A 19,305-nucleotide genomic window follows, 5' to 3' on the forward strand; every position below is an offset into this window, starting at 1 on the left:
TGACATAGATGTGCAGCTAGAGGCACGGGAAGATACTATTCCAAGAGGCAACCTCTGACCTGTGAGAGTGGGAATCCCCCCCTTTGCTCCTCTGCGGGATGTCCTGACATATGCTTATATGGCTTTTTCAGCATGCATTTCCATGAACTGAGCAGTCACATTTAGTGTCAGCTGGATAATGTGACCTTGTATTGACTCTCTCACCTTCTCTGCCTCACTGACTTTGTCCCTCATTTCTGCTCCATGAGACTGTACTTCCTAATAAAATAGTAGGTCATAAACTCCATAGTTTAGGTTGAGCTTTTTGAAAAACCCAGACTAAGAGAGTTAACGAAGGAAAAGAAAATACCCAGGTTCATTCTTTCTGGAGTCAATCTGGTTGCTTGGATTTTGGTGTTAGAACACTTGGAATATATCCTAGTTTTTCCAGATACCTGGGAAAAGTTCACAATGCTTCGAATGTATTGAGCATTTTAATGTAATCACTTAGGTCAATAAATAGGGAACTCAAGTTAGTGTCAGTGTAACTTGAGTGAATTGATTATTGAGCCACTAACTCTTTCCCCACTTTTTTTCCTAGGAATTGCTTGCCTATGTTTCTGTCATATTTACGGAATGGGCATCCACGATTATAAAACATTCTGCTTCCTGGCCAAAGGATTCCTGAAAAACTGTGCCAATGTGAGTACTCCCCCCAGGAATTTGGATTTGGGATTAAGAAACTGCAGTTGAGTTTGCACCTATGGCTCAGATAGGATGTAAATTTACTTTTGTCTCTCAAAATCAGTGCTTCTTTTATTAAAGTGTGGTCCATTCTTTTCATTTTTACTATTTTTACTCTTTAATGCATTTTTAATTGTGAACTTCAAATATATACATAACAGTGATAACTTTCAAAGTACAATTTAACAAGTAGAGAGCACATTTCAAAGAATGTTGTTATAGTTGCACAGTTTCCATTTTCCTTGTTGTGAAATATAGAACATATACAGAAAGATGATAACTTTCAGAGCACAATTCAATAAATAGCTATACAGCAAATTTCAAAGAATGTTATATGTTACAGTTCCACCATTTCAGTTATTTCTTTCTAGCTAGTCTTATACCCTAACATATATATATATGCATATATAAAACAAATGTATTTATATAAAGTTTCTGTATTCATAATCCTTTGTTAAATCCTATCTTGTCTGTTGCTACCCCTTCCTGTCATTTAATCACTTTCTCGATCTTCAGGGGTGTCTAGGCAGTGACCACCCCAACTTGTTCATATTGAAAGGGACTGTCGACATTATAGGGAAGGGCTGCATCTGAGTGTTGTTCTTAAAGAGGCTGTTGCCTCTGGGTTTTAGGACTTGTCTGGCATAGAAACACTCTGGTGGATTTAAGTTTCTGAAAGATAAAACTTAGTGAGTGAATCTTTGGTAGAATCTCAGGTAGGGACCTAGGTATTTGGGAACTATTTTTGGTATGGGCATGGCGTACTGTGGCCATTTGTGATGTCTAGCTGGAGCTTGCATAAGAGAAACCTCCAGGACAGCCTCTTGACTGTATTTGAGATCTCTTAGCTACTATAACCTTATTTTGTTACCCTTCTTTCCCACCTTTTGGTCAAGTAGGCATTTTCAGTCCCTCAATGCCAGGGCCAGGCTCATTGCTGGGAGTCATATCCCATGTTGCCAGGGAGATTCATTCCCCTGGGAGTCATGACCCATTTGGCAGGGAGGTTAATGAATTTATTTGCTGAGTTGGGCTTAGAGAGAGAAAGGCCACATCTGAGCAGCAAAAGAAGTTCTCTGGAGGTGCCTCTTAGGCATAGTTATAGGAAGGCTCAGCCTCCCCTTTACAGCCATAAGTTTCACAAGAGCAAGCATAGGATGGAGGGCCTGATTTATTAAATAGAGGGTTCCTAATTTCACATGACGTATATTCTGTCCCAAGATAAAGTTTCTCACATTATCTTTACTTAGTTGTACAGTCATCATCACTCTCAATTTTTAACAATTATCATAACATAAAACATCCCAGAGTCATATCAGCTGCTAATTATTCATCCCTAGTGTTAGTGTAGTGCTGGTAAGATATTCCTATTAAATATTGTCTATAATATGTAATGGTAGTTTTTCCATAAACCACTCTGTTGTTAACTCTTTGTACCAGTATCATACCTTATAAGTATACCATGCTAACACTTTTCTATATTTGCAGTTCTACTCTGTGGGTTACATGCCTTTAAACAACCACTTTCGAACATGTTCACCTTCAATGCAGCATGGATACTTACACTCCCATTAAAGAATCATAATCACACCTGTCTGTTCCCATATCATTAAATTCACCCTCATTATCATGTCTGTGCATATTAGATTACCATTCCCTCTTCACTAGCTTATGTCTATCTCTAGATCCCCTATTTTCCACATTGTAAGACATTTATTTTACGCTGTTCACATATGAACAGAAAAACTAATAATCTATGGTGAAAGAATTTGGAAAAGCAGTTATGCTTCAGGGGCAGGGGCAATGGGATGGAAAGGGTGTGATTTTAGGGGGACTGCAGAGAGCTTTTGGGGTGCTGGTAATCTGTTTCCTGATTTAGATGCTGGATACACAAATGTGTTTACCTTAAAAGGCCATTGAGCTGTACATTGTTCACAGAGTTTACATTAGTGGTAACATACAGTATCTCTCCTTTTGTGTCTGGCTTATTTCACTCAAGGTTTTGCGTCTTCAAGTTTCATCCATGTTGTCCTATGTTTCAAGACTTAGCTCCTTCTTACTGCTGCATAGTATTCTATCATATGTATATACCATATTTTATTTGTCCACTCATCTGTTGGAGGACACTTGGATTGTTTCCATCTCTTGGCAATTGTGAACAATGCCACTATGAACATCGGTGTACAAATGTCTGTTCGTGTCACAGCTTTCAGATCTCTGGATATATACCAAGAAGTGAAATTGCCAGATTGTAGGGTAACTTGATATCTAGTTTTCTGAGGAACTGCCAAACTGTCTTCCACAGCAACTGTACCATTATACACAAAGGTTTCCATTTTTCTAAATCCCTGTGATCACTTGGTATTGTTGGATTTCTTATTTTTTTGCTGATCTAGTAGGTATAAAATATATCTTATTGTATTTTTAATTTATCTTTCCCTGATTAGAGATGGGGATCAGCACTTGTTCATTTTTGTTGGCCATCAAATTTTCCTTTACTATGAAATACCTGTTCATGCCTTTTGCTAATTTAATTGAATTCTTTTTGTTTTTCTTTCTGATTGTAGTTTTGTTTCAATGCATTATAGATTCTAAATCTTTGTTAATTGTGTGGGGTTGCATATACCATCTCCTGGTTTGTCTTGTATTTTTGTTTTGTTTATGGTGTCTTTCAATGAACTAACATTCTCAATTTTAATGTAGTCAAATTTATCAAACTTAAATGCTTTTTGTGATTTGTTTAAGGAAATTTCCCTTACGTTGGTTTGTTTAGATATTTTTCTGTGTTATTCTAAAAGTTTTACGGAGTAGCTTTACTCCATCTGAAATGTACATTTTGGGATATGGTGTGTCAGAGGTTCATTTTTTTCCCCACTTGGAAAACCATTTGGTCCTAGCACAATTTGTTAAATAAACTTTCCTTTCCCTACTAATCTGAAGTGCTACCTCCATCATATATTATCAACATATTCATGTGGGTTTTGTTTCTGAGCTCTCCCTTCCTTCTGTATTGTTCAATTTGTCTTTTCTTGTGCATGGCCTATGCCTGAATTGTATAAGTCTGATTTAATGTGCGTAGCTCTATAACAAGCCCTGGTATCTTGTAGTGTAATTTCTTCCATCGTTTTCTTTTGCAGTAGTGTCTTAAAGACTTTTCGGTTTTTTCTTTTCCACATATATTTTGTAATGAGCTTGTCAATTTCCATATGAAAACCTATTTTTTTTGTAAACTGTAACTTCATTAAATAAATAAATAAATAAATAAATAAACATACATACATACATAAATAATTTAGGAAGAATTGACATCTTTATAAACTTATTGAGCCCTTCTATCTACAAAAAATATTCTAGCTGTCCATTTATTTTGGTTATCTTTGATTTCTTTCATAAAGTTTTATACTTTTCTCCTTGAAGGTTTTGAACAACTTTTGTTTATTCCTGTACATAATATATCTGTTTTTAGTATTGTGAATAATATCTTTTGTGAGTTACATTCCCTACCTCTTGTAAAGTTCTATGGCAATGCAATTGATTTTTATACATTATTACATTTAGGAAGTTTGCAAAATATCTTATTAATTTTAATATTTTATCTGTAGTAGTTTCTTTTATATTTTCTATGTAAAAAGGTTTACTGTCTGTGGTTATTAGTTGTGTTTTCTCCTTTACAATCATTATACCTTTTATTTCTTCTTATCTTATTGCACTGACTAGGACCTCTAACAAAATGTGGAATAGAAGTGATGATAGTAGACATCTTTTTGACTTCTGCTGGATTTTTAAATGGAAGCTTTTCCAATTAAGAATGTTGCTTTCCACTGATTTTTGGTAGTTATCTTTTATAAAATTTCCTTCTATCCTTAAGAAATGTTTTTAATTTTCATTTTTAATTGCTTTTGAATTTTATCATGTTTTTTCTGCTGCAGTGGGAATGACCATTGTTCTTCTCCTTTATCCTGTTATTGGAATTGAATTATGGTGGCAGCAATGTGATGCAGGGTCATTGGTGTCATGGCCACTGGGAATGGCAAGGAGAGCAGAGTTTTAGGCAGATAGTCCTAAATGACTGGCTCTGCCTATGTGCTCTGCTGCCTTAGCTTCTTTGCCTGCTTTCTATGGCTGGTTCTTTATCTCTCTAACCAATTCTGTGAACTACCTGATAGCTCTCCAATAATCTTTTTCTTCTTTTCGGTCTAAAAATTTTTGAAATCTTGATGACTAATTGAGACTTACCCTCCAAACTGAAGACGCAGGCTGGGTGCTCCTAAGTGAATCCAGATCCCACTAGGCTGATGTCCCTGCAGACTCATTCCCTGGATAACTGGGTTCCTTCCTTTCTCTGCTTTGAAGATGTGATTTTGTGAGGCAGTTAAAACCACCTGGAAATCCCTAGTCTGAAAAATGAGGCATGGTTAAGGGAAACCTACCTGCCCTGTTTCCTGGGCAAGATTTATCTGGTTAGTCCTCATTCCAGGCATGTTGGGTCCAGTCACCACCTGAGAGTCCTGATCATGGACCGAATAGATCCATCCTACCACCTGTGATCTCAGGCAGCAGAGAGAGAGTGTAGCTTTTTTGGTCTCCAGGCTGTAAGAGCAAACCCCAGGAAACAGGCTGTGTGACCCAGTGTGGAACCATGGGCTGGACAAGCTGGAATTATAATTTAAAAATATTTATGCATTTGATATAGGAGCCTCCATTTGTACTCTTACCCAGGACCCTGGCATGTTAAGGGCAGGACTGAATTCCAAGCAAAAGTCAATCAGTGCACATTTATAAGTAGATGGCCAGCCCTCCTGTATGAACTTTGAGGTACAATACACTGGATGTTTCCATTTTCTCTGGTATACAAAGTGCTAGTTTGATATGCATGAGCCACCAAGTTCCCAGAATGATATCTGAAAAATTCATATGGAATTTGGTTGCTCAATCTGGGACATCACTGTGTGAATGCTTCAGATGTCAGTATTTGCTTAGTCAACCAGAGACCCATCTGTCTCTTTTCTCATTTCATCTGTTTGAAATTGTTATGTCTTCATGGATGTGCACACGGATTCCATGAACCACTTGGTAACTTAAAAAACTTTTGCAAGACTTTTTAGCACATTTCTCTAGCATCATGTGATAGAACAAGTTTCAATAGGGAACATTTTTTTATATGAATAACTCTCCAAAGTTTAAGTTAAGGCTTTATCCAGTCAGAATTACTACATCTGTTTCATAGCTTTGCCCATCTAAGAATGAGAAAAGTCCTTTTGGATCATTTTTTGTTTTGAAGAAACCAACCTGACATGAAAATGATGTACCACAATGGAAGAATGTGGGGTGGGGAAGGGCCAGGAGAGCTTAGATAACATACCTAGATACTCAAATTTAAATGCCTTAGAGGCCAGGAGGTAAGAACAGTGAGATAGATCTGGAGTAAGACCATAGTCAAAGTTGGGGGATCACAGTGATTTGGAGTATATATACCTCATTTAAATGCATTAAAATTCAATTTTGAAAATTTTAGTAAAATTTTATAGAATTATAACTTATAAACAGAGAACTGTACAGCTCCATGGCCTTTTAAGGTGAACACATCTGTGTATCCGGCATCTAAATCAGGAAACAGATTACCAGCACCCCAAAAACTCTCTGCAGTCCCCCTAAAATCACACCCTTTCCACCCCATTGCCCCTGCCCCTGAAGCATAACTGCTTTTCCAAATTCTTTCACCATAGATTATTAGTATTTCTGTTCATATGTTCCTTCTTATTTGTTTGTATTTTTCCATTGCGTGAATATAGCATGGGCTTGGGTTGTTTTCAGTTATCATGTACTACAAATAGTGCTTCTATGAACACTCCAGTTCATTTATTTTACTGCACGTATGTATTTATTCATGTTAGGTTTATTCATAGAGGTGGGATTGCTCAGTAATAGGGTGCACGGTCTACTTTTAGTACGTGTGTACTGCCAATATTCCATAATGGTTGCACTGATTTACACCCTTCCCAGCAATGTATGAGAGGCTGATTGCTCCATAGACTCACCAACTCTTGGTATTTTCCATTTTTAAAATTTTGACCTTTCTGGCACGTGGTAAATATAGTTCATGTGCTTTAATTTGAATTTTGTTGAAGACTGATGAAGTTGAGCCCCTTTTCATATGTGTATTGGTCATTTGGGTATCTTCTCTACCCAAGTGCTTGTTCAGATTGTTTTGCTTATTTTTCTGTTGAGGTTTCCATCTTTTCTTGTTGAATTAGAAAAGTTTAAAAATATATGTTCTGGATATGACTCCTTTTGTTGGCCTTTTCACTCTTTTAATAGTGCCTTTCTGGATGAATGGAAGTTATTAATTTTAATGTAGTATAATTTATCAAGTTTTCCCTTAAAATTAGTGTTTTTTGTTTCTTGTTTGAGATCTTTGCCTGTGTTTTATCCTAAAAGCTCTATGTTTTATTTTTCACATTTAGGTCTACAATCCACCTGGAATTGATTTTTGTATATGGTGTGAAATATTGGGAAGGAAATAGTTAGCAGTATGTCAGCAATTCTCTCTTTCCTTCCTAAAAGGCCATTTTTAAAATCCCAATCAGACTTCTTTGTAAACACACTCTTGGGATTTTCTAGCTGGATGATACCTGAGGGATAGTTAGGGGATGCTGTATGATAAATTCTTATCTAAAAATGCTTTAGCAGAACATACTTGATCTGATTAGGTTGTTTATTATAGGTTAACTGGTACTTTATGGTGGTATGGGGTGCAGTTGTACTGGAGAATAGAAGTTAGTCATGTAGGCTCTCTGGATGTGTGATAAATGAAGTATAAAAATTTGGTGACCCTGAAACTAAGCCCCTTTCCTGAGCTAGTGGGTGCTGCACAGAGAGTTAATACTTACCTGTCACTCCAAAACCACAATGCCTCCTAACACAGGAAAGGGGGCTTTTAGGATGCTGCTCCTATTGGTTTCGGGCCTCTCAGATACTGGCGCTAGTTGGTGGCCATTGCTTCTTTCTCTATCCTTCAATAGTTCTAGGGGAAGCTCAGCACTGGGAAAGATTTATACTTTGTGTGAGTCTGTTTGACAATTCAGCCTTTGTACTAGGGCAGGCAGAGGTCAAGATTCATTATTTCCCATATAGGTGTCTAATTGACTCAGCCAGGATAAAGGCCCGGAGTTAAGAGTGTGCTTTGCAAGGAAACCAATGCAGCTGAAACGGAGAGGGCAGGGGGTCAATGACGGGGGAAATGGGGGGTGGCTCTGTGGCTGGGAATAGATCATGCAGGGAATCATAGGCTATTGTAAGGCATATAAATGGCATATAAACACAATTTTACTCGTGTTTATATGCCATTGCATGGTTTTGAGCACGAGAGTGGATCGCTCTTGCTGTTGTGTTGAGAACAAACTGCAGAAGGTCAAGGGCAGAATCAGAGAGCCAAGGTAGAAAGCTTTTGCAACAATCCAGGTGACACATGATGGTGGCTTGGACCTGGGTGACAGCCGTAGAGGTGGTAAGATGTAGTCAGATGTGGTCAGCCTTGGGATTGATTTTGGATATGGAACCTGATGGATTGGATGTGAGGTGCGAGAGAAAGAAAGGAGTTAAGGATATTGACCTGATTTTCTAGAATGGAGCTTCCATTTAGAAAGGGAATAATGTAAGTTAGAATTATGAACATGGGGCCAGACTTGCCTGGGTCTGATTCTTCATATAGCCTTGGGCAAGTTATTTAACTTCTCCAGGGCTCAGTTTCCTCATCCATAAAATGGGATTAATAATACCTAGTTTTAGTATGATTGTAATGATTTAAATAGTTAATGTATATAAAGTACTTAGAACAAATTGAAAACATTTCAAAATGTTTACATTTATTTTTTACTGAGGTGGGGGTACGCTGCTCAGGAGTCTTTTGGGAGAAAAAATTATGTAATTTTGCTTTCCAATGTAGCTATTTATTTTTGTGTCAGCCAGCCTTAAATGTCTTTGAGTTCCTTTGAGAGGTGTGCCAGTTTGAATGTATTGTGTCCCCCAAACGCCATTATCTTTGATGTAGTCTTGTGGGGCAGACGCTTTGGTCTGATTAGATTTGCTTGGAATGTGCCCCACCCAGCTGTGGGTGATGACTCTGATGAGATATTCCCATGGAGGCATGGCCCCACCTATTCAGGGTGGGCCTTGATCAGTGGAGCCCTATATACGAGCTGACTCAAAGAGAAGGGACTCAGTGCAGCTGTTAGTGATGTTCTGAAGAGGAGCAAGCTTGCTAGAGAGGAACATCCTGGGAGAAAGCCATTTTGAAACCAGAACTTTGGAGCAGACGCCAGCCACGTGCCTTCCCAGCTAACAGAAGTTTTCCAGACGCCATTGGCCATCCTCCAGTGAAGGTACCCAATTACTGATGTGTTACCTTGGACACTTTATGGCCTTAAGACTGTAACTGTGTAGCCAAATAAACCCCCTTTTTACAAAAGCCAATCCGTCTCTGGTGTTTTGTGTTCGGCAGCATTAGCAAACTAGAACAAGAGGATTAGGAGTTGATCCATTCTATGACAGCACTTTGAACAGCACCTGGAATGGCAGAAGGCCTCTGGAAATGCCTGCTGAGAATGTGAAGTATTTGAGAAGCCACAGTGGTCCCAAGGGTTAGCCTAAAGGGGAAGGCTTTGCTTCCCAGGAGTCTCCGTCAGTACCCCAAGCACCCCAAGTGAACATAACATTGAAAAAATTAGAAACACTATAGTTGCCATGGAATTCATTTCAAGACATCCCAAATAAATGTACAATCCTATGGAAAGGGTAAGTAAAAGCAGTTTAAAGAATCATGTAGCCTCCTCATTCAGCCAGGATGGGCCCATTTGACCCTTCTTATGTAGAAATCCTGGAGCCACTACTGTTGAGGCAGAGGGTTAGTGTTAGAAGGCTGTGGGGGTGGGTGGATTCCCAATAAGTCATTTTGAGTCCTCTAAAGTTAATGTCTTATTTTATTTTATTGTTGATGTAAGTCAACTGATATTGTTGATATTAAATAATTTAAGAATTAAGGTGATTTTGTTCAGTGCTTTGAATGGGCTTGATCCTTAAAGAATTAACATGATATTTATAGACTACTTGTCCTCTCTTCCCCTATGTTTATTTTGCTACAAATGCAGGTGTGGGTGAAGTGACAAACTACCTTCCAGCTCTGGGTGTAGTGAATGGCTTCTTTTTTATTAAAGCAGTTGCAGTTTACAGAAAAATCATACATGTATACAGAGGTCCCATATACCCATAACCCCCCAAGACAGTTTCCCCCCTTATTAGCATTTTGCATTAGTGTGGTGTCTTTGTTTAAATGATGAAACAACATCATTATAATAGCTTCTTTACACAGATGAAATCGTGCCTTCAGTTCTAACAAGTTTCATAGCTACCCTGGTCTAGCTAATTCCTGGCTCTGCTACTCTAGGTTTGGTTTTTGTATGTCTTCATAACTTCTGTGTTTTAAGGTGACAGGATTTCAGTGTCTCTAAATAATAAGCCCTGGCCATTCATCTTTGACTTTTCTCCCATCCTTGATTTGATGCTGGTGTTTAGCCCTTGCCCTCCTGGCTTAGATGAGAAAGAAAAGAAAAACAAGTATTTTAGATATTAATCACAAATACATATATATTTTTTCTCTCAGCAGACAAGTATCTATTTTATCTTCTTTGGGCCCCACTACTAAAAGAGATTTTCTCTTCTCTAGTGATTTATTACAAAGATACAAGTTTTCAGTATTATTGGTTGGATGTAGTAATGGGCTCTTCTAAGTATGTAAACATGAAAGAAGGCAGAATGTGTGTGTATATATAAATATGTCAGAAATATTGTATGGTTCAATTATTTTGTTATTTTCTTTGAAAAATATGACAACATGAAGAACTAAAGTGAATTTGCCAAAAAATTTGTGTATCATGGCAAAGCAAACACTCTCTGGGATGCTTAAATCATGTTACATCGAGCCATCACTTCCTTCTCCCTGTGGTATCTGTGGGTGGTATATGAAAGCAATTGAGTTTAATACAATACTGATTTTTCATGGGTCTGTCTGGACAGGTCTTTCTCACCCATCACCAAACCCTATAAAAGTGCCAGATGGTGTTTTAGCTCCTGGAATACTTTGATTATTTAGGACATAACTTTATTGTAAAAGCATTGAATGGCCTTCTACCAACTCTGAGCCATAGAACAAAATAGTTGGATTATTTTTGGTAAAGTTTGAGATAAGTTGGTTTAAGGCATCGATAGGCCCTGGAAAAATGTAAATGAGTCAGATTATTTTCTTATATCCAGACACTGGTGGGCTTGAGGGAGCTATAGCTTTTATACAAACGTCTTCACAATTTTGTATATGTGAGCTGCCATTTCAGCTTTAATTGGAGTCTTAATCTTAAAAGGAGATTATGGGTGTGGATCACTGGATTATGGAAAGAGTTGTTCATGTATTGAGATTCTATTATGTTCTGGATACTTCCCACACAATAGTTATTATTCTTGCTCTTGATTAAGATCATCATCAGCATCATCGTGGCTTATGTTTATTGAACATTTCGATGTGCTAGGCACTGCTAGATTTCATGTGTCAATTCATGTAAACATGATACCATGATCCATTTTAAAGATGGAGGCAGTTAAACAAGAGTTTAAGTATTCTGCCTAGGATCACATAGCTCAAAAGAGTTCGAGTTGGGATAGAAGTCCAGGTAGTTTGTCTCCAGAGCCTAGATTCTTAACTGCTGTATGATGCGGGTTCTCCATTTCATTTAGTCCTGACATCAAAGCCAAATTCCAGGTAGGCGTCATTATTTCTCTCACACAGATGAGAAAACTGATACTCAGTGAAATGCGACAACTTGCTAAGTTCATGCAGCCAACAAGTGTCAGGAATGGTCTGTTTGTGCCATCTCTGCCTCACTGCATTGTTTCCACAGTGCCTCACACACACTGATGTCTTGTGCTTTACTGCATCTTGTCACTGACTCCAGTCTGCGATGTTTTCACAACATTTATCAAAGACCTAGACAGGCTTCTGATATTTTGTTCTTTTCAAGTGAAGAAATAGAGAATGTGGTTGAACACCGAGGCTCTGCTGAGAGAGACAATACAAAGCTTCTGATCCCATCAAGAATTATTTTGTAGTTTGTGTGAATGGTGCTCCATGGGGAATAGAAAGCTCAATTCCAATGGGAATTCCTGCTACTTCTGTTTGATAGCAGACTGGTCATTAAATCAATCTCTGCTTGAATTTATACCAGTTGTCACCAGATTCTTTTTTGATATCACTTTTCTAAATAAAAAACAAGAATACTAAGTATTATCAACTAATAAACCTTCACGAGTATATATTTAATTGTATAATGACCTTGAGCCTTTCAATGCTTTGAGTCTTGAGTTCCTAATCAGCATAAAATAAGGTAATCATAACTTATAGGAGTGTAATGAGAATTAGAGATTGTTTACCTAAAGTGTGAGCTCAGAGCTTGTTACCCAAGAGGCCATCAGAAAATACCACTATTTTTGTTACACAAGTGATATAGCTATAGAGAATTGATTGCCTGAGTCGGGTCATCCAATGACTCCATTTTTGAATGCAAGGACTGCATTTAGGAGAATGTTTATGTCCATAAATTTAAACTGTCTAGTATTTAATTTATAGATTATTGAACCTAGTCATAATCCATCGTTCCTTTCCATTAGTTAAGTAACTCAGAAAGTGGGATTTTGTTCCTTTGGTCCTCAAGTGCTGCTCTGATGCACAAAGAATTGTTAGCTGAGCATCTTTGGAAATAGAACTAAGGTGTGTTCAATTTTTCTAAACTCTCACTCTGGAGAAGACTGGCTTAGAAGAGAGGGATCCTCAGTGGTAAGGAGTTAGTGAGAGTTTAGAGTGTGCACACTCTAGAACATGTAAGATGATCCACTGGGTTGGAGGAAGAATACATCAGAAATTCTGTTTCTTATTCTTTTTATTTAAGGAAAATTAACCATTATTAATTTTCATTTAGGGATTGGAACTGACATTCTCCCTCATAGCCTATATGTTGGAAGGTTTGTCACAAGCTGTCATTCCATTTGTTTTTAGTAAATACACTTACGGCAATTTACTTGGGACCCATCAAATGGATTTGCCAGTCATAGTAATTACTTTTATCTAAATAACCCTCACAAAATAAACAAATGTCTAAAAAATCCCACAAAAATAACAGAGATAATACAAATACTTCAAGAATAAGCAAAACATAAGAAAATGGCAAAGTTTATTTTCTTCATCATGGGATGAACTACTTATCAGCCACATTATTCAGTAAAATCAATGACAATTTGATTAGGTCTGACAAGATGTCACTCTAATAAATTAGAAATGATCAAGAAGACTCTTTGAGCACAGTATAAATGGCACTCCCTGACCTAAGTGTATACTCATCTCAAAAATTTATCTGATGATAATAGTACACCTATATGATTTATCAACAAATAAGTAAACACCCCAACTCTACTGTTATTTCCTTTCTTTCCTCTGTCAAATTAGTGTCTCCAATCTTGCCAGTTTTGCCCCCCAATCCTTCACATTGCAGCCATAGTCACTGTTTACAAACATAGATCAAATCACAGCACTGCCCCTTTACCCCACCCCCAGTTTAAAACTCTTCACGTACACTCAGAATCATGTCCAACATCCTCACTGTGACCTAGGAGGCTTTGTAATCTGGCCCCATCCTACCGCTAAAACCTCAACACACACCAGCCTTCCCTCCTACTCGTTCCTCTTTGGTTACCCTGGCTTTCTCTCCTTTCCTAGGGTTGCCTCAGGGTCATTTCATCAGCTATTTTGTCTTCTGAGAACACTCTTTCTTGGCTCTTTGAGTAGCTTTCATCTATTTATTCCTTCAGTGTATATAAATATATATAATTACAGAGCAAACGGTTAACTTAGCAGACTTGTGATGTCAACCACTGCACATCTCAAAGAGAGGACTAGCCCTTGGCTCCTGGGAGATAACCTCTTAGCCCTTGGATATCCTGCTTGATCAGAGTGTCTCTGTTCGCCTCGGGTCCTAGGCTTAATTGTATCGTGTGATCCCCGGCCGGGGCTGGGGCAGGGAGAGCTGGAAACTGAGCAGCTAAGGTCAGCCTTGTGGGCACTCCATGTCTCCATGGCTTATCCCAAATAAAAACCCTGGACACCAAAGCTCATTTGAGTTTTCCTATTTGTTGGCACCTGGAGAAGACAACTGAAAGCTTGCTCCTTGTCTCTCTTTTACTCTGCCCTATGAACTTGTTCCCTTTGCTAAATTTAATCTGTATCTTTTCACTGGAATAAACTCTAACCATGAGTATAACAGCTTTTCTGAGTTCTGTGAGTCCATCTAGTGAATCACTGAAGCTGAGGGTGATCTTGGGGTCTCCAGACACTGTGTGTATGTGATATGTTTATGTACGTATGTGTATGTAATACTTGCCCAGAGAAGTTTTCTTCCTAACCACCCCATCTAAAATAACTTTCCCTGGTTTTCTCTATCATAGCAGAATGTTTATTTTCTTTCATAGCATTTACCACAACAGGTAACTATTTTATTGATTGATTGATTTTTAGATGTGTTTCTTGTCTACTCCATAAGGATGTAAGTTCCATGAAGGCAAGGGTTTTACCTTTTTCATTCACTTCAGTGATTTTTACTGTGTAAACAATCTCTGGCACATGGTAGTTTTAATCACTTTAATAAGTCCGTGTCCCTTAACAATATGTACAATTTTAATATGAACTTGCTTTAGGTCAACTTTTATATAGTCTTTGATCAATTGTTTATTGCCTATCATGAAACTGTGAGCTCTTTGAGAGCAGGGATTTTGCACACTCCCTTTTAATCTTCTACAAAGTGTGTTTTTTTCCCATTGTTTAAGCTCTATATCCACATTCAGAATATTTTAACCCACTGGGTAGACTTTCAGGGTTTAGATATATAAATGAAACTTAAAAGAGAAATGCTGTGCTATTCCAATTTACAACTAAAAGTGAACAATCAATCCAGGAATAAAGTCAGCTAGATCAATTGCTTAGCACTGTATGGATAAAAAGTCCAGAAAATTAACTGTGTTTCCTCACTTTTTAGACAGCAGTTAGAAATTTTATAAGCATAGCCTGAACAATTGAAGCTTTATGTTAGCTTTTAAAGCTGCAAGATCAATGTGAGTGCTCATTCAGTATTTTTGGATGTCAGAATATCAACAACATCCACATTTGAGATAAAGGTTGTTTTCATTCTGGAAGCCATCTGAGCAAGTTAGGGTCCCAGGAGAAAACCAAAATCACCCTCGATGGTTCAAATAAAGAGGTTTTGATGAGGAAGCTACTTAACAGTGTTGTAGCAGAATTATGGGAATAGACAGTGATGTTGGGTAATCTTGAGACTAGCAATAGCACAAAGCCATTATCACCCAAGGACCAAAGGAATAATGGGAGAACATTAGTGTTAAAAACATCCAGTGAGATCTGGGTCCATGGAGAAGAATCTGTAGCTGTGAAGGAGTATAGCTATTGTGGAGCTTTGATGCCAAAGCACAGATTGAGTGGGCAAGCATAACCTGATATGATTTTCTTCCTACTCTCCCTTCTGCTGGCACTTCCTCTTAGCCAAAACCAAGTGGAAGTCAGGCTGCAAAGGACCCCTGGGATACTGCCCATAAATGTCAGAATCCTTGGGCACAGAGCAGGGAAAAGAAAGGTGGACAATGAATTCAATGGCGGGGTTTTGGAACAAACACAGGATAGTCAGCATGGTCTATTCTGTTTGTCTTCAACATCTATTCTTGCCCTTTTTCTCGATAATGAAATTATCATCTTAGACAGGAATAAACATTGCAGGGTGATATCATTCAGCCATGCTTGCACCTTGGCCCTCAAGTAACAGCCACCATTAGTACAATTCAAATAAGGTAATAGGAAAGGGGGGATAAATAATTTATCAATGTAAAATACTTATAGTTGCTATGTTTCCCACCTCTTTAGTTAACAAGAGGCTAAACTTGATAATCATAACTTCCTTCTTTGAACACGCATTCCATATTCTCCTTATCTTCTGACTGTACCTTGGCCGTTCAGTATTCTTTATCTGTTGAATGAACCAAATGTTCATTCCAGAAGGATCTGAGTCCCTAGTGGTTCTGTAATTAATGGATTGCTGTACTTCTCCATTGACCTTCAGTGAAGGTAAACATAAGAGTATTAACAGGTCCCCAGTCCTATGGTCACTATTTTACAGCAGCAACTCAATTTACCCTTGATATCAGGATCAATCCCCTCCTCCCTAAACCACTCCCAAACTGGCTGAACGCAATGTTCCAGGGATGGAAAACAAAAATCCTTCAGAGACTTACAACTAACAGTGAGAATCAAAATTCTACCTCTGCCCACTGGTTTCTAGATTTATCTGTTCTGGCTATGAAAGGAAGAGAACAATGTATTTTTGCTCACTGATTTAAGGAATATATCACATTCTGGTTGGTAGCTCCTCCAAACTTGCAGAATGTGGTCTCTCAGATGGCAACTTAACTGAGTCTTTGACAAGACTGTTTCACTATTCTCTCAGGGTGCCTGCCTCTTGGTGGTGAGAAATTATTCTGTTCACATCCAAGATAATGATTTGGTGGATCAAAACATACCTCATACATGATAATATTCCATGTTCTGAACTTAGTTGCAAGCTCAGAGATACTTCTGAAGTGGAGAATAGTTGATAGATGAGTGTGAGTCTTCCAAAACCTAAAATGTCTGGGCTCCGATTATAATATTGTAGTTTTCTATAGGATTTTAGAGCATTCCTGTTGGCTACAGATCCTTCAGTTATCATTGATTACCCTGGAGTATAAGGAGTAAATGGCAGGGTAGCTTGTTCCGCAGCCTGAACCTGTTGCAGAACCTGATCTTGCTCTGAGCTCCATTCCAAACTGTCAACCTGATGGATTATATAGCTTATGCATCATACCTAAATGTTGTATATGCTTTCTCCAAAATCGAAAAAGGCATTCCAAGTATTTTAGTTCTTTTTATTGTTGTTGTCATTAGTATTAGGTGCAGCAATTCTTTTTTACTTTATAAGATAGAATGCAGACCACTGACTGCATTCCTGGAAACTTCACCAATGAGGCATTCTCTTGAATTTCATGGTTTTATTTTTCTCATTCTTATACCAGTATAACTGGGCTACTTGCTATTTCTTGTTGCTGTTCACATAGTTTCATCAACATAATAGATCAGGTGATAAAGTCTCTGTCAACTATACTATAATGAAATTATATATAGGGACAGAAGAGAAAAGTCGCCATAGTCCTCTGGTTGGCCCGTAAAGGTAAAGGTGTACTGCTGTTCCTGCCAGTTGAAGGCAAACTGCTTCAATTGTCCTGACTAATTAGAATTGGAAAAAATGTTTTCCAAGTCAATATTTGCCTACCAGGTACCAGGAGTTGTGTTGGTTTCCTTAATAAGTACACTATATTTGTAGTCACAACTGTGATTGGTTTCACCACTTGCTTAAGTTATTATTCATAGACATTCTCAAAGTGCTATTTGGCTTTACTATTCTTGGATCTTTAAAGTTCTTTATGGTAACATAACCTCTCCAATTGCCCATGAATGCAGGATTGCTTTTAGTTTACCATTTTGTCCAGAGTTGGGAGGCTTCCACTTGGCACTTCTCATCACAATAATCCTTACTCTCTCGAGAAGGGGATTAATGTGAGAATTATGCCAGTCACTGAGTCTATTTATTCCAATTATACATAAAGAACATAGGAAAATAACCACAGGGTGGGTATGCAAACCTATAGGACTCATGATGAGAAAAATTCAGACCAAGACTCTATTGACAATCTTCCCCAAAGCCTCCACTCTAACCGTGTCATTTGTGTCTCTAGGGATTCATGTTAATTCAGAGGCAATGCCTAATAACCCTGTGAAGAGCTGAGCATCTCTTTTTCTCAGAGTCACCTTTTAAATGGCTAGAGGAACTGGGGAGATTGAGGTCATGTTTTAGGATCCTTGTCTAAAGATTCCCTGCCTATCTTCTCACTCAAGATGTTTAGGACTGACTTAAGTCTAGGACCTGTCTGAGAGACTGTGAATTCATATAAGCACCTTAGTCAGGGTCTTGTTTTCTTTTTTCTTTTTCTCATCAGACAGCAATTTCTGGATTGTATTAATAAAGTGATACCTTCATAGGCCACCCATCTTCTTCATTCGTAGAGAGTCACTAATCAGCCTCAACAGATCTCTAAGTGTCAATACAGTCTGATTGCCACTCCGTTGCTGTGGTATATTATGGTAATTGGACCAACTTTGCCTCTGAAAATTAAGTCTCACAACTGGGTCTCTGCCACTCTGGGATCTCATTATTCTCCTTGAAATCAGGGAGCCCAAGTCAATGGCAAAATCATCATCATCTGAAGTCTACATGGGACAGCCGCTCAGAGCTCTTCAGGGATGCTGGAGCTTCCCTCACCAAGGTGTTTCTTTTTGCTCTGTCATGGAGTAAGTTTAGGAGATAGCTAAGCATGTTGCCCATGAGAGGCACACTCCCAGATTTCTATAAACGTTAGCCTCCGGTTTCCTTTATTTATAATGTAATAGAGAAGCCCACATCTCAACCCAGGCCACCAGTGAATCCAGGCTTCAATAATCAACCAAACAAACTGAGGAAACCATTCCCAGCTGTTTGAGTAACATAATAAAATTCCAATCTTGGGCTAGCACACCCACATAAATATATTATTCCTATCCAAACTTATGCAGTGTCCTCCTTAATCTAATATTCTTAGAATCTGTTTCCACAATGTGCCTAATATTTCTATTGGTATAAAGTATCAAGATCTTCCAATTCCTTTGTACCTATACTTTTTCACCCTGGAGGAGTGAACAGACAGCCAGAAATTGGCGTTAGAATAAAACTACTAACAACCTTAAAGCAAAAAGGCAAAGGGAAGATCCAGTTTTACTGGAACCCAGGAAGAGCTGAAGCCATGGAAGAAGGGCCAGATAGAGGAAGATACAGTCGTGAAAGGATATGACTACTTCAGAGACATGGTACATGGGTGGGAGCAGGAATAAATACTCTGGTCTCTCTCTCCTTCTGTCCTCTGACCTTCTGGCAATGACATTCATGGACTGAAACCAGCTGGAAACTAGGCAGCAAGTGAGCCCTGGTGATGTCTTATATGTGGATCAGCCTCCAAGGAACAGAGGAAGATAGAACAGGTGGGGAATGGTCCAGGATAGGGTACACGAGTGGAGAATAACCAGCTAACCAGCAATCCTTAAAAAAAAAACAAAAAAAACAAAGTTAATATAAAAATCCTGAGTCTAAATTTTAGAGGCTTTTAAATACAGTTCTCATTAGTGAAACGTGAAAATTTCTTTGGATTTTGTCAGAGGCTTTTGAAGTTGCTCTCTGACTAAGGGAAATCTTTATTGCTTCATGGTTATAATTAAAGGTAGGACAAGTTGTTCCCACAGCTGTACATTTTCCAATTTACCCTCAAAGATATTGGGAAAACATTACTCTGAGCATTTTCATC

General features: G+C 38.2%; 1 long non-coding RNA gene across 1 annotated transcript in view; it reads left to right on the plus strand.

Annotated features, from left to right (window-relative positions):
* The first annotated feature begins 235 nt into the window (after window positions 1-235).
* The window catches only part of LOC119512383, a 35,297-nt gene continuing 16,227 nt past the window's right edge, over window positions 236-19,305 (plus strand). The window contains exon 1 of the long non-coding RNA XR_005212368.1: window positions 236-681. This is a non-coding gene — a long non-coding RNA (uncharacterized LOC119512383). The remainder of the gene's footprint in view (window positions 682-19,305) is intronic.

The sequence above is a fragment of the Choloepus didactylus genome, chromosome 17, assembly GCF_015220235.1.
Source record: "Choloepus didactylus isolate mChoDid1 chromosome 17, mChoDid1.pri, whole genome shotgun sequence".
NCBI classification, from domain to species: domain Eukaryota; kingdom Metazoa; phylum Chordata; class Mammalia; order Pilosa; family Megalonychidae; genus Choloepus; species Choloepus didactylus.